This window comes from Vipera ursinii (assembly GCF_947247035.1).
Source record: "Vipera ursinii genome assembly, chromosome: 11".
Lineage (NCBI taxonomy): Eukaryota > Metazoa > Chordata > Lepidosauria > Squamata > Viperidae > Vipera > Vipera ursinii.
Window position 1 is genome coordinate 18,693,311 of NC_139524.1, and position 9,556 is coordinate 18,702,866.

At 42.2% G+C, this 9,556-nt stretch overlaps 1 protein-coding gene across 1 annotated transcript in view; it reads right to left on the reverse strand.

Annotated features, from left to right (window-relative positions):
- Positions 1 to 8,622, reverse strand: part of LINGO1 (leucine rich repeat and Ig domain containing 1) — a 204,108-nt gene extending 195,486 nt beyond the window's left edge. The window contains exon 1 of the mRNA XM_083370976.1: positions 8,413 to 8,622. The gene's annotated coding sequence lies outside the window, so the exon portion shown is untranslated. The remainder of the gene's footprint in view (positions 1 to 8,412) is intronic.
- Between the last annotated feature and the right edge of the window lie 934 nt (positions 8,623 to 9,556).

Here is a 9,556-nt window from a genome sequence, read left to right on the forward strand (position 1 = left end):
ATGGGGAGGTTTAATTTACAGTGCAAGGAACTCCAATGCACAATATTGACACAGTCCCACACAGCACACAGTAATTAATGACAAAATCCCCCCTGTGCCATAAACTGCTGTTTTATGCTGAAAAGATGAAAATGTTCTCCTTTTTTTCCCTCTGTGTGAACAGGCAGCTGGGAAATTTTGCAACGACTGGGTCGTAACAAGGCTGCAACAACTGGCATCGGGGAGGGAAACTGAGGCCCAGCCAATGAAAGCAAGAAATTGGGCAGAGAGATCAGGAGTTAGGTCTAAGGCAGAGAAAGGTCTCTCCAACTGTAGGCGAGGAGCAGACAGAGCTGTGGAGGCAGAGTTAAGCAAGTCATCAGCTCAGAGCTGTTATGTTCCCACAAATGGTTCAATTCCATCCCCTCTTGAATTTTGTTGGCCTTTATCTGGTACCCGTTTAGCACTGAACTTTAGTTGTCCAGAATCTTGTGTATAGGCCTGAGCAATAAATTTTCAGAACTGCAGCTTAATGTATAGTCCCGATCCTTTGCCCCTGACATCAACTATGGATTGCTGCTAAGAACAAGTCAGCCAAAGGGAAGGAACTTGCCTACACAACTGAGTCAAAATGTTTGGCCAGGTCACTATTTTGCTATGGGAACCCCACCCCAAGCTACAGCAAGTCGTAACTGTCTGGGGGATTCTGGGAGTTGGTCCACTCACCGTAGAGTTGCTGAGGTTGGGAAACATGGGGCCTTTTTGTATGGGAATCCAGAAGATCTTTTACTGAACCACGTGTCCTTCCTGATTACAATTAAGCCCAGGCTTTCTGTTGTTAGGTGAGACATTTTTTAAGTGAGGTTTTCCCTCTTTTATGACTTTTCCTGTTAAGTGAATCCTGCAGGTGTTAAGTTAATTACCTGGTTGTTAAGTGAATCTGACTTCCCTACTGACTTTGCGTGCTAGAAGGTTGCAAAGGGGGATCACACATGACCTCGGGATAAAGCAACCGTCATAACTATGAATCAGTTGCCAAGAGTCTGAATTTTGATCACGCCATCATGGGGATTCGGTAAAAGTTGCAACTACAGTATGAAAAACGATCATAAGCCATGTTTTTTCAGTGCCGTCGTAACTTTGAACGATCACTAAATGAACTGTTGTAAGTCGAGGACTACCTGTATAATATCCAGAGAGGTCATGCAAAGTTGCTTCTCCCTGTATTCACGAAGGCTGATGATGAATTTAAAGACCGAAGTCTTAATTTAGAGGGTAAACGTGAATTTTATCCTCTGCTGTGTCCTGCTTGTGCATCAACTAGGATAAAGACCCAACCGTCTAAGGGTGTCCGTTCCATTTTATAAAGTTACGTAGCAAAAAAAGAAGGGGGGGGAACCACCACAGGTGAGGGTTTTCATAGCGTCATCTGCTGTTTCACGACAAACCTGGCTTATAAATTATTTGGCGGTTTTATGATTAAGCCAGTCACGAATAGGAAGATTTAATGTTATTACAGAAGAGAGAATTAATGGCGTTATTAGAAGCGTAAATCTGAACTGAAGACTTCATTTCTTCTCTCTGTCATTTTCAAAGGCGCTCTACAAGGCATTCTTTTCCCAGCTGGATGGGGCTTTCTGAAAATATCGTAGAGGTTTATGGGTCATCATCCCCATCATGGGCATAAACCAAGTTAAGGAGAAGAAATTGTGGGTCTGGTTGAAATCCAGGCGTTAGAACACGCTAAAGGTCCTGCTGGATCAAATGTTTTCCAACTGGCCAGCAATGCATCTCATGGTGGATGTCCACATATCAGAATTCTGGTAGGCATTTTCTCCATCTGTTGCTCTGTCCACCTACTATGTAGAGATGGGTTGTCCCTGTGTTTGGATGCACTCTCAGTCATCAAGAGTAACAGGGAGATAATGAGGTCTCCTACATCTTTTCCTGAGAAGACTTAGTCTCTTGTCATGGACATATGTGAACAAGAATCTAATTTCAAGCATCTGGAGAACTTCCCATTATTTAAGATGAAGCAAACATGCCAGTGCTTGAAGGATAGATCTCTCATCATCATCATCATCATCATCATCATTATTAAGTAAGTTGGAAGGGACCTTGGAGGTCATCTAGTCCAACCCTCTGCTCAGGCAGGAAACCCTATACCATTTCAGGCAAATGGCTGTCCAGTCTCCTCTTAAAAACTTCCAGTGTTGGAGCATTCACCACTTCTGGAGGCAGGTTGTTCCACTGGTTAATTGTCAGGAAGTTTCTCCTTAGTTCTAGGTTGCTTCTCTCCTTGACTAGTTTCCATCCTTGGCTTCTTGTCCTGCTTTCAGGTGCTTTGGAGAACAGCTTGACTCCCTCTTCTTTGGGGCATCCGCTGAGATACTTGAAGACTGCTATCATGTCCCCCCTCGTCCTTCTCTTCATTAAACTAGACATACCCAATTCCAGCAACTATTCCCTATATGTTTTAGCCTCCAGTCCCGCAATCATCTTTGTTGCCCTTCTCTGCACTCCTTCTAGAGTCTCAACATCTCTTTTACATCGTGGTGACCAAAACTGAACAGGCACTTGAGAAATGAGCACCAAATTATAATTTCCCATCTTCTTCCTTAATTGAGCTTCTCACCTTTCTCCCCACAGTGATACAGGCAACGAATTTAATTTCATTGTCACTCAGTATATTCAGATAGAGTGGTACCTCGGTGCTCATCGTTAATTGGTTCCGGGAGGTGCAATGAGCATCAAAAACGATGCAAACCAAACAAATTTTTCCCATAAGGAATAATGGAGTGAGTCCCAAGGCATCCAACAGTGACAAGTTCTAGCTTGTGCACTGAGTACCGAACAAATGATAAGTACCAGGGACAAATTTCTCATGTCAAAATGCACTCAGTACCAAATTTATGGGTTTCAAAGCAGTGGAGTACCAAGGTACCACTGTAAATTAAACTAAATCAAATTTAATTTTTTCTTGGCTTACCCATTTTTCTTGGGTTTGGTACTCTGAGAAGCCATTCGATGTTTGTAGAAGTGTAAAAAGGGGGGGCAGAGGGTTTCTCCCCCAATTTAGATTTGTATAGCATTAAGGAAACCTGATTGGTCACAAATAAATCTTTTTGCTACAAACAGCAAAGTGCATAATAATGGTTTCATTACTGTCCCAAACTCCCACTTGTTGCAGTAAATGGAAATCCAGCTGGAATTAAGATGCGTGAAACTTCGGCTATCAATCAGCTTATTAAACAAAGAATCTGCAATGTTACTTTTTCCCGTCATTGTTCACGTGTGTTGTGAGTTATACCTTTGTAAATAAATTATTGGGCTATCTAACTCTGCCTTCTTTTTTCATCCTACTGAGCTTCAGTGAAGTTTATGCATTCATCAAGGATTATAGCAGGACCTCATTAGCGTAAATTAATATAGAGCTTAGCAGGTTGTTTATTAGCTAAATGTTTGTTATAAATTGAATTGCTGGTCCTTTAAGTTCTAATTCCCATCAGATTTGCATTTCAGCTGTTCGGTGAAGAATTTACCTGCATTGTTATAGCTACTAATCATCCCTTGAGTAAATTGGGAGCTATGACCATCATTAAGGTAGCCTACTGGGTGACAAAAAACAATGGAACTCAATTTAAAAAGTGCACACTCCTAAATGTTTGTTAAGCATTCAGAATACACTTGCTTAGTCCCAGACACGGGACAAATCTTATTTCCTGTTTCAGCCTAGCCCAAGGCCATCTACAGGCAGTAGCCACAGCAGCAGCAGCTCATATTTGTGTAATTTTTTTTATATATATGTATGTATGTATGTATCAAAAGGTGCTCAGGAAGAAAACAAAAGGAGTTATTTCGATGTAAAATGGTACTGCTCTGGTGGGAACATCCTTCTTTAGCAAGATTCTGATTTTCTCAAGGCAACAGAGCAGAAAACCCAGTAATGAAGGTGTGTGAGGAAAAGAAAATGAAGTTCCCAGTGGAAAACTTCAAATTATAGTTTATTACGTGGGGGGGGAGAAAAAGTGCTTAGTTACAAATGCAACTCCTTGCAAACTCCCCACTGAGGAAAGACTGCATAATACAGAATCGTGATTGCGGTTTCCAGGCACCCGCTCTGTATAAAGGTAAGCTAGTTGGGTTAGGGAGACCTAGAGAGGCCCTTTCTGCCTTCTCCCAGGGCAAGCTCACAAGGTATGTACTGCCAGATTCGTCAGCTACAGCAAATGATTCCAAAAGGACCGGGGCAATATGACTTAGAAGTTAATTTGTTGGTTAGATAAATCACAGCACCCAAGGGGCGAAGCTTGCAAAGGGTTTAACAAGCTAACCATGGGATTTTATTTAAAAAATCATTCATCTGGAAGGCCTAGGCCCAAGAGATAATTCTTGGGGGAAACAATGCTGCTTAAAAATAAAAAAGAGGAATTGTCAAGATCTGGTGTTTCTGGAAATCAAGGCTTGGATTACAATAAATTGCATTCCAGCACCTGATCCAGAAAGTAGAGCACAACCGTCAAGCAAAGGAAATCTTGATGTCCCCTTAGCATATTTAGGATGCCACCAGAGGCTGATTTCCAGAATGGGGATGAAAAGGAGATGAAGCGTTACCCACACCCTCGTCACTTCTCGTTTGGATTACTGCAATGCTTTTTACATGGGGCTGCCCTCGAAGAGCACCCAGAGGCTTCAACTGGTGCAGAATGCGGCCGCGCGGGTGCTTATGGGAGTATCTTGGTACTCCCATGTTACACCACTTCTGCGCAAGCTGCATTGGCTTCCAGTTGCCCTCCGGGTGCGATTCAAGGTGCTGGTTATAACCTTTTAAGCCCTACATGGTTTAGGCCCGGGGTACTTGCAAGACCACCTGCTGCCATTGTCAACCTCCCATCGCCCGGTTCACTCCCACATAGTCGGCCTCCTCAGGGTGCCATCGGCCAGGCAATGCCGGCTGGCGACCCCCAGGGGGAGAGCCTTCTCTGTGGATGCACCGATCCTCTGGAATGAATTGCCCCTGGAGCTGCGGATGACCCCTGACCTTCAGTCCTTCCGCCGTGACCTGAAGACGTGGTTGTTCCAACAAGCGGGCCTGGACTGACCACGGTTTTAATTAGCTTTTTACTGGTTTTTAAATTGTCATACAATTATTGTATTTATTGTTTAATTCTTTTTTAAATTTTCTATTTTATGTTTTTAATTTTAATTGTTGTGCGCCGCCCTGAGTCCTTAGGGAGAAAGGTGGCATATAAATTTAATAAAATGAGCCTTGGTGGCGCAGTGGGCTAATGCCTCCTTAAGTAACACCAGCTGCCTGCAATTAGTGCAGGTTCGAGTCCCACCAGGCTCAAGGTTGACTCAGCCTTCCATCCTTCCGAGGTAGGTAAAATGAGGACCCAGATTGTTGGGGGCAATAAGCTGACTTTGTAATAATGCCGCTTGGGGGTGTGTGTGAAAGCCCTAATAAGCAGGCATATACATAGAATGAAGGCTATTGCTAAGCACATTGGTTTGTGCTTAAATTGTAAGCCGCCCTGAGTCTTCGGAGAAGGGCGGGATATAAATGGGATTAAAATAAAATAAAATAAAATAAAATAAATAAATAAATAAATAAATAAATAAATAAATAAATAAATAAATAAATAAATAATAAATTAAACAGGGCAGACTTGCAAGCCAGCACTGCAACTCCCTCTATCATAGCAGACCCCAGTTTATTGTCTGGGAGGCCTGAATCAACACCTTTGAAATACCATTCTGTTCACTCCAACCCACAAGCTGGAGAGAAGTGTTGAAACTTCTTCGGGGAAATGAGAGGCATTTACTCTCTCTCCAGGAGCCGTAGTGAACCAAATCAAGAAATTGCCTCTTTAGCTGAAGTGAAAAATCACCGCACAGGAGGCTTCAGAAATGAAGAGTCCAGGCGACACGGAAAGTTGAACTATCATGCACTCCGGGGGAAATTGTCTGGGGGAAGATGGCAACTTGGGAAGAAAAACCAGCCCAGGGCGGCAATGCATTTCTAATGAGGCAATGGTGTGGGTTTGTTTTGCAAGGTGTGTAAAGCCATCAGAGAACAACATCTGCCTCTCCCAGGTCCTGGGGAAGGACCAGATAGGTGGACAAAAATGCCCAATCCAATCTAAACATCTGGCTGAGTGTGAGACCGACTATAAATAATAAGAGGACGGGGTGGGGGGGAGGGGAGGGAATCAACCAATAAGAACAACAGAACATGAACAGGACTTTGTGTTCAGACAGGTGCCGCTTTGAAAGAACACCTTGCTGATGATCTGCACCTCATCCAGAAGACGCCAACATGTCATCTGCTTCCCCATCTCTGCCCCCTTGGCTGCTGGAAACCTCCAGTTTCTTTCTTTCTTTTTAATTTTATTCATATACAAATAATACAAACATAATCTATTAGACTTATATGAAACCTCCAGTTTCTTGACTGCAGGCGGAAAATAAGGGGAGAAAACCTGGTGTTTATTTGGGTAATCTCTGAGGGTTTTATTAAGATGAAGTCTAGAAGCTCAGAAAAATGGAGTATCAAGAGAGCTGAACTGGCTGCAACAATTCAAGTCTACCCAGCTCATTTAATCCTTGTTAAGAATCTCAAAAGGCGGAGAGAAATTGGTTTGGCAAAGGCAGTGCTTGCCTTGCAGAAAGAGATCCCGGATGTTTTTCAGGGCAGGGGGAGGAAACTAAGCCATGCAAGTTGATCTCAAACACACACACACACACACACACACACACACACACACACACACACACATGAAATTCTTGCAGCATCTCTGCCTCTGAACGGGCTTGAAGGAGTCGACCAGGCCTGATTTGTTTAGTGATTGAAATATCACTAAACAGGCTTCCCTTGGCTCTATCCAATCCAGACTAGGAATGGACTGTGTTGGCTTTTTGACTTTTCAACAAGCCAGTCGCAATTTGCAGATCGGAAATAAATAAAATTTAAATGCATTTCGAGGAAGGAAGGAAGGAAGGAAGGAAGGAAGGAAGGAAGGAAGGAAGGAAGGAAGGAAGGAAGGAAGGAAGGAAGGAAGGAAATGCATTCTGAAATATACATCCAAATGTTCTCCCAAAGATGCTTTTTCCAAAAGGCAACAGGACTTTCTTGGTTTTTTTTTCTTTGAAAACATTTTGCTTCTCCTCCAAGAAGCTTCTTCAGTTCTAACTGTTCTAACTTCAGCTCTAAGTGTTGAACTGAAATGAAGAAGTTTCTTGGAGGAGAAGTGAAACATTTTCAAGGAAAAAACCAAGGAAGTCCAGTGGCCTTTTGGAAAAGCACCTTTGGGATAACCATGACCTGGATGACTGAGTGTCTCCAGAGTCATCCAAATGTTGGTTTGTGGTGTGGGTGTGCAGATTTAATTCAAACTTATTTGGTAAAGCTAGCAGGACAAATGAAAAGTAAGTACTCCGCAAACAGGAAGGCTAGACCCAGGATGATTTCTCCAAGAAAAGGGATCTTTGGGTTCCTAATGAAATTGTTCCCTTCTTTTGAAGCAGGAAGAGAACCTTATTTTCATCCCCCACTAGTCAGCCCAATTGTAATTGGTCCAAATAGGGTGGATTCTGAGAAGTCAACACAGATCTTCAAATCTCTTAAGGTGGTGAGTGGTGAGCTTTCTGCAAGACTCATTGCCAAATGCCTTATTGAACAGACCACACCAAAGTACCAAGAGTTGGCCAAAATAACAACAAGGAGGCTTCTTTGTGCAAAGCCCGCAGTGAAATGCAGATGTGATTCCTACTTCTTCAACCATTGCCCAACCTTATAGGTGAATTTTAACCTGTACTAAGGGTTCACACAATCACACTGTCCAAATACATAGGTATCATTTCAACCAGCTCTTCTTGATCTAACACCATTCAGTTAGATCAACCTACACTTTCAGTGCACAAGTGAAATCCTTATTTCATAATCTAGGAGGGTAGTGTACCATTTGCACGATCAACTTCCTCATCCAGACCCAGCAGAAGACACACTGAGAAGAAAAACAACCAATCATCTAGGGAGGGCCAATGGATACCCATCGAATTAGGAAAATTTCTACACTTTCTCTTCCTTCAAAGAAAGGTTGATGATACAATAGATTCACATAAAACAGATCTGCCATTATTTTTAATTTGAACCTTCCATTTTTAAACTTTTTTTTTTTGCATATGTGGGTTTGGTGAACCAACCAATTCTTCACGCTTGACCCCAAACTTTACACAATTACATCCGAGTTTCTCAGATTTTGGCTGGCATCACAACTCATCTAGCATGAAAAGTTAGAAGTTACTCTTTTCTTTTCTTAAAGAAAGATCCTAGGAAGCAGAAAGCAATGAGCTTAAAAAAAATAACTTGGCTCTTTATGAACATTGGCTTTTGTTTTTTGTTGAATGTAGCCTCAATGAGTAAATTCTTACCTTAGTAGAATCCCAGGAACTTGGAAGTTGCCAAAAAAAAAAAATGCCCCCAAATTACAGACCTTCCTTTCCACAAAATGTCGAACTGATGGAAACTAATAAGGTCTCGCGTGAAAAAAAAATAGGTTCAGGAGAAGCGCTGGTTTTGGGAAAAGCAAATTTATTCCCTTGTGAGGCAAGTCACAGGAATTGCTTCAGAGCTCCAGGTGCCAGAAACTGGAAAGAGAGAGAGAAAAAAGGGAAGAAATTAAAAGAGGAACCAAGAACTTGCAAATTAACTACTGTAAACTTAACCAAAAACCATATATACAAAATTATCTTTTCGTGCTGCAGAAAAGAGGTGCATTCTCTGCAATGTTCTCAAATGTGAGCAAATAACGAAGGGCGACTAAGATTCCTGGAGGAGAAGGAAGCCGTCTTAAATCTAATCCAGATTAAATTGCAAATAAGCCATGAAATAGAGGTGTCTGCAATCCTTTGTTGCATTGCTTTTTCATATCACATAATAACTAAGATAATTAGAGCTCTCGGGCAGTTACAGAAATGATAGCTGATCAATCAACTGATAAAAGAAAATCAATTTAGTCTGCAGAGAAGGACGCACGGGGGGGGGGAACATGGTTTGAGCAGGAAAAAGGTCACTCCAACTTTGCAGATTGCACAGACATTTCCCAAATTTACTTCGCGTCAGGAGCCAAAGACCAAGTCCCTCACGTGAAGATTCAATTAAGCTGATTTATTGCCAAAAGGCTTACACACAGGAATCTTCTCAGATAATAGTGGGCACCTGGTTAGCATTTGATACGGGTCAACAGCACGCAAGGAAGGCTGGATTTAGTTCTTTTGTGCCTGCATAGGGATTCTAGGTGGATTCCTCTTTTGACTCCAACCCCGGGTTCTGCCACTCCTTCTCCTATATCTTGGATGCTACAGTCTGAAGCTCTATTGACGTGCTCAGCCCACTTCTACAGCTCTTCCAATGCCCCTCACAGAAAGTTGAGGACACAGTTTTCCAACAGTTTGGAAATAATAAGAATCTGTAAAGTTGGTTTCATTGATTGATTGACTGACTGATAACTGACTGACTGACTGATTGATTGGATTTAGAAAGTTGCCCAACTCCATAAGACCCTTTAAGTCTTGT